We start from the raw sequence: 6,487 nt of genomic DNA, 5'->3' as shown, positions 1-6,487 counted from the left end.
CTTTTCCTCCTGTGTGAAGGACCTTTGGGCAGGCTGTCTTTCCCTTAGTTCTGCACAGGTAGGTTGCGGTGGTTGGCAGGTCTGATGTATTTCTCCCATACTATGGTAAATGTGTGCATGACTACACATGTGCCTCACAATACACAGTTCACAAAGTTCCAGAGTTCAGTGGTGCAGTGATGCAACCAAAGTGTATGGTTGTGTAAACACTTCCAAAACAAGTGCGTGAAGAAGACTAATATGTTTACGCCTCTATAGAAATGATCTGAAAATCAATCATCATTGTACCTAATCCCATCTGCCTGTCATGTATGCTCATGGTTGTCTTATGAAAAGCACAAAAAGTCCACACGCCTCCTTCAAAGGATGTTCCTGTATTCGTACAGTGTAACCTCAAGCATGTTTACTCAAACAAAAATATGTACGTCTAAAATATTAGGATTAACGTGACTGTGCACATTTAGGATTGCAGCTGTGACAGTTCTACACCCCCCCCAAGGACAATCATACACCCTTTCCTTGTGAAAGGCACTAGCAAAGACTAGTAAAAAGATTTGTTATAGTTGAGAGGCACAGAGCTATTTCAAATGGGAATTAACACATACCTTCCATTTTCAAATGGTATAGTACCTTGGCATAAGAATATCATGAATTTATATTTTCTGAACAAAGCCAGAGTCTTTGCTATCCAGTGAACTAGTTCTGCATGCCAGAGGGATCTTTGGGTTGTAGTTCTTTGAATAATAACCTGCCTGAGCTCCTACCTCCTCTTTATACCACACAGCAAATGGGCCTTATGGTATCCTGCTGTTCAATGGAAACAGTAAAAAATCCTGCTTGGCATGTCTAAACTGTGGCACGGCTTGGAGTAGTTCTTTAGATTCTGACAATATCATTTACTTAATTTTTTGTTTTAAAGATCCTATCAGCATTGTGACGCTATATGTAACAGCATGTTTTTTTTTTAAGTGCATGTTACAGCATCACTTACCTTGGAACCACATATTGTCAGCATTTTAAAGCTTCATTTGTCCCATAGAGAAATAATGTAAGTTGTTAGCATATTTCCTGGGATACAAACTCAGGATCATATTAACAATTCAGCATCAACTCTGATCCTATGACTGTTTAAACAGAAACAAGTCTTATAGATTTGAAAGGGACTTACTGTCAATACCTGTTCATAGGATTACAGTTTAAATATCCCTTAAACTCCCTGTTATACTCACAGGTATTGCTCACCCCATCATACAAAAGGCGGCTTGGATTTTAAGGGATCCTGTGTTCAAGCCACAGGTGTTGGCAGTTCCACTGAAGATGAGCTCCAGATTTTTAAGAAATTCAAAGACGCATATGACATTGCTTTATACCACGTCAGGTCATTCATTTTCCTGTCCAGGTTAGAAAAGCTTGGACAAATGAAGTTGGCTGCGACTTGAAGGCAAAAAGAGAACAGGAAACGACATCCGTCCACGTGTATACAACATTACTTGTCTATTTCTATGCTACCTTTTGACCACATCTACTCATAATTTTATATAATATAAACTGCATTTATATAACACATTTACATTTATAAGGCTAAGATATCGAGATCTAATCTATTATCTATAAAGCTAACTTCCTCTCCTCCGCCTCAAAACTCCGAATTTAGGCATTGGTCCCCGCCGACTACGAACGTTTACCCAGAACGTGCTCAAAGCATTAATCTAAAAATAAATGTGCATAGAATTGCGGTGGCCCGCCCTTCTCGGTCCTCTATCTTTTCTTGGATCCAAGTCCCATTCAGTTGAGTAGAGCTTCCTCTCTCGCAAACGTACGCAGGATTATAGCGATGATCCCAGGAGCTCCGTCGAGGGGTAGCGCCCGAGAAAACCTGAACTCCGCAGCTCCCCGGTGAAGGGGCGGAGCGACGGCAAACTGGGCCGGAGCCGGAAACGCGGAGAGAGTGGTCGGGCTGTGTAAGGAGTCGGATGGCGCTTGCTCCGTTGCAGGTTGGTGCTTTGTTTGTTCCGCCGAGCCCTGCGTTGATCCAAAGGCTGTGAATGGATAACTGCTCCTTGGAGGAACGGGAGGGGGGCTCGGAGCTGCGAGCAGCCAAATTCTGCCTGGAGTAAGAGAGGGAAGTTGGGAAGAGGAGGACTGTTCTCATTCCGGCAGAAATGCTCGTCCCGCGGGGGAAGGAAATTTCTGAGGCTGTTCCAGAAAACTTTGTAGATGGCTGTATGAGGGGAAAAAAAAGAACACTGCAGTGGGACTTCGCGGATTTGTTTAAAGCCAGAGTTCAGCATTGGGACCTTTTACGGTTCGGATCGCAAATACATCTTAAAGGATAAAGCGTCAGAGAGCGTGCAAAAAAAAAAAAGGGGGGGGGGAGAGATTCCTGTGCCAGTATTGTGGATTCGTTGTGCCATTAATTAATTCATTGCTGATTTTCGGGATTGTTTAGGTACAAGAATGTTGAGTTCTGGGGTACATCTTAAATGCTTCAGAGATTTACCATTACATTGTGGTGAGTTTTATGCTCCTTTGAGAAGCTCGGGGTATTACACATGATCCCCCCCCTCCTTTGTTTTATCCTCACAACAACCCAGTGGAGTAAAATGAGGCTGGGAGGGGGCTAACAGGCCTTGCATGCCACAGTAGGGATTTGAACCCAGGTCTACCCAGAATGTTAATCACATCATGGTTGTCCATCATAATTACCCCCACAGTGCCTGGTCTGCCCTACTGATTTTAAACTAATTCTGCCATTTGTGTGCAGCTAAATTTCAACAAGCGTGAAGGGGAGTAAGGAAGACCCTTCAGTATTGACTTCACCCACTGAATTACTTCCATAGAGAAAAAGAAAAAGGCTTTTTAACACCTAGCACCTATCATCTGATTGTGCAAAAAGGGGGAAGGCTTTTGTGGCTTAGTCCCATTGCTTGTGTGTTACCATCCTAAGTATGGGAGGAAACTGCAGAGCTGTATAAGCAGATAACTTCTGATATGCATGAAGGGGGCCTCTGCCAAAGCCTTCCTTGCTCTTCAGCCTAGCAAGCAAATGATAAAGCAGTATTTTACTTGGCTTGCACCGGAGAAAGAGACTGAGGGGTTTTTGGGATTGAGAAGCTCCTAGAAGGCCTGGGGCGTTACCTTTGCCTGTGGTTTGCTGAATATGAAATGGCGGGCAATTCTGAACCAAACCATAGAGAATATGATCAATAGATACACAAAATGGAGTTAGAAACAGATGGGGGGATTTCCCCTTAAACCTGAAGGAAGTCTCAGGCTTGTCAAAAAGTCTCAAAAAAACCCAAAATTTAAAATTGTAGGATTAAAATTCTCCAAAATACCAGAAACAACCCCTGTAGCAACTGGGCCAGACTTTTCCTGGGGAGAGGCTGCCAGTAATGGAAAGAAGGGAGGAAAGCTGAGGAGGAAGGTCGATAAAGATAAGAATGTAAGAGAAGCCTTGCTGGATCAGACTTCCATCCAGTCCGATACTCTTGTGTCACTCAGTGGCCAAAACCAGCGTTCCCTCTAAACTGAATTAGTGTGAGCTAGCTCACAGCTTTTTAGCCTCTGGCTCACACATTTTTGCCTTAGCTCAGGAAGGATGGCTCCAGAGCAAACTAATTTATGCAGTAGCCAAATTGCTCGCTCACAGCTTTAATGCCAGTAGCTCACAAAGTAGAATTTTTGCTCACAAGACTCCACAGCTTAGAGGGGGTATTGGCCAAAACCCAGGTGCCATCAGGAGGTCCACCAGCAGGGCCACATCTCCAGAAGCCCTCCCGCTGTTGCCCCTCAGGCACCAAGAATCGATAGCATCACTGCCCCAGACATAGTGTTCCATCTATACCTTGTGGCTAATAGCCACGGGTGGACCTCTGCTCCATATGTTTATCCAGTCCCCTCTTGAAGCTGTCTCTGCTTGTAGCCACCACCATTTCCTGTGGCAGTGAATTCCACGTGTTAATTACTCTGGGTGAAGAAGTACTTCCTTTTATCTGTTCTAAACCTACTGCTCATTAATTTCATTGAGTGCCCATGACTTCTTGTATTGTGAAAAAGAGAGAAAAATATATCTTTCTCTGCCTTATCTATCCCATGCATAATTTTGTAAACCTCTATCATGTCACCCTTCAATCATCGTTTCTCCATGCTAAAGAGCCCTAACATCTTTACCTTTTCTTCATAGGGAAGAAGTTCCATCCCCTTAATCATTGTAGTTGCCCTTTTCTAGTGCTATAATACCTTTTTTGCGGTGTGGTGACCAGAACTAAACGCAGTATTCCAAATGAGGCTGCAAAATAGATTTATACAGGGGCATTATGATACTGGCTGATTTCTTTTCAATTCTCTTCCTAATAATCCCTAGCATAGCATTTCCCTTTTTTATTGCAGTTGCACACTGAGTTGATATCTTCAGTGAATTAGGTAACACAACTCCAAGGTCTGTCTCTTGGTCAGTTACCGCCAGTTTGGACCCCATCAATTTATATTTATAGTTAGGATTTATGACTCCAATGTGCATTAATTTGCACTCGCCCACATTGAACCTCATTTGCCATGTTGACGCCCACTCGCCCAGTCTCAACAGTTCCCTCTGGAGCGCCTCATAGTCCTCCCTGGTTTTCACCACCCTGAACAACTTAGTGTCATCTGCAGACTTAGTCACCTCACTGCTTACTGCCAACTCCAAATCATTAATAAACAAGCTAAAAAGCACTTAACCTAGTACCGAGCCCTGCGGTACCCCACTGGTTACCACCTTCTATTGTGAAAACTGCCCATTTATACTCACTCTCTGTTTCCTGTTAATTAACCAGTTTTTAGCCCACAAGAGGACTTGTTCTCTTATCCCATGACTGCTGAGTTTACTTTGGAGATGAGTAACTTTATCAAAAGCTTTCTGGAAGTGTAGGTTAACAACATCTACTGGGTCACCCTTGTCCACATGTTTATTCACCACCTCAAAGATCTCTAAAAGGCTAGTGAGACAAGATCTTCCCTTACAGAATCCATGCTGATACTTTCTTGATAGCCTTTGTTCCAGTTTGGTGTAGTGGTTAAGAGTGGCCGACTCAAATCTGGAGAACCGGGTTTGATTCCCCACTCTTCCACGTGCAGCTGCTGGGTGACCTTGGGTAAGCCACAGTTCTCTCAGGAGCAGTTCTCTCAGAGCTCTCTTAGCCCCACCTACCTCACTGGGTGTCTTTTGTGGGGAGAGGAAGGGAAGGAGATTGTAAGCCGCTCTGAGTGAAGGGCAGGGTAGAAATCCAATCTCTTCTCTTCTCTCTCTTCTTCATCAATGTGCCTACTAATCCTATCTTTAATAATGGATTCCACCAACTTACCTGGTATCGATGCTAGACTGGCTGGCCTGTAATTTCCTGGATCTCCTCTGGAACCTTTTTTGAAGATGGGGGTTACATTAGCTGCCTTCCAGTCCTCGGGAATGAAGGAAGATTTTAGTGACTGCCTGTTTTTGTCAGGAGATCCACAAATTCACATTTGGGTTTTTCAGAACTCTTGGATGTATGTCATCTTGACCTGGAGATTTGTCAGTTTGTAATTTGTCTATCCGTTGCAGGACCTCCACTTTTATCACCTAACTCCAACTCAGGTCTGTCGACACCCTCCTGAAATTGGTGGTTCTGGAGTGGACAAGCACCTCCCATCTTCCACAGTGAAGACAGAGGCAAAAAAGCACTCAGCTTCTCTGCCATTTCCCTATCACCCTTTAGTAATCCTTTTACCCCTTGGTTATCTAAGGGCCCCACTACCACCCTGGCTGGTTTTCTGCTGCTAATGTATTTGAAGAAATTTTTATTATTGGTCCTTATGTTTTTTGCAATATGTTCCTCATAGTCCCTCTTTGCATTTTATTTGCCAAAGCCTTTTATTTACCTCACTTGAACTAGCCTTCCACTGCTAAAGGAATCCTTCTTACCTTTTTTTGCGTCCATGACTTTGTTCGTTAATCACACAGGCCTTTTTAAATACCTATTTGTACTTTTCCTAACCTGTGGTGTACATTGTATATGAGCTTCCAGTATTGTAGTTTTAAATAGTACCCAAGCTTCCCAAAGCTGCCCTGTTTACATAAATGCTAAACTTATGGTCACTGTTCCCAACTAGTGCTCTCACCAGGTCTTTAGCATTATTTAGGACCAAGTCCAGGATTGCCTCCCCCTGGTAGGTTCTGTGACCATCTGCTACATGGCACAGTCATTGAGAGTATCTGGAAACCCAGTCTCTTTCTCCTGACTTGAACACATATTGACCCAATCACTCGGGACAATCAGGTGCTGAGCAGTGTAACCGATTGTTAATTGATGGGAACCGGACAATTACCGAAACTGTGGCAAAATTTTGGGTAGCATGCTACTGCATCCGAAATACATGATCAAATATATAATAATAGTTGCCTAATAGTCTCTGTTTTATGTTGTTCTTTTACTTTATTACGCTCAACTGTATTTTTATAGAGTTTTAT

The 6,487-nt window shown here is 43.3% G+C and overlaps 1 protein-coding gene across 1 annotated transcript in view; it reads left to right on the top strand.

Moving 5' to 3' along the window:
• Window positions 1-1,955: 1,955 nt before the first annotated feature.
• The window catches only part of LOC107111174 (protein-cysteine N-palmitoyltransferase HHAT-like), a gene marked incomplete at its 3' end in the record, with an annotated part of 45,054 nt that continues 40,522 nt past the window's right edge, over window positions 1,956-6,487 (top strand). The window contains exon 1 of the mRNA XM_015412103.1: window positions 1,956-1,994. The remainder of the gene's footprint in view (window positions 1,995-6,487) is intronic.

Source organism: Gekko japonicus, unplaced genomic scaffold (assembly GCF_001447785.1).
Source record: "Gekko japonicus isolate JY-2015 unplaced genomic scaffold, Gekko_japonicus_V1.1 scaffold1609, whole genome shotgun sequence".
NCBI classification, from domain to species: domain Eukaryota; kingdom Metazoa; phylum Chordata; class Lepidosauria; order Squamata; family Gekkonidae; genus Gekko; species Gekko japonicus.
The sequence above is the reverse complement of the archived record's forward strand: the minus strand, read 5'-3'. Positions and strand labels throughout refer to the sequence as shown.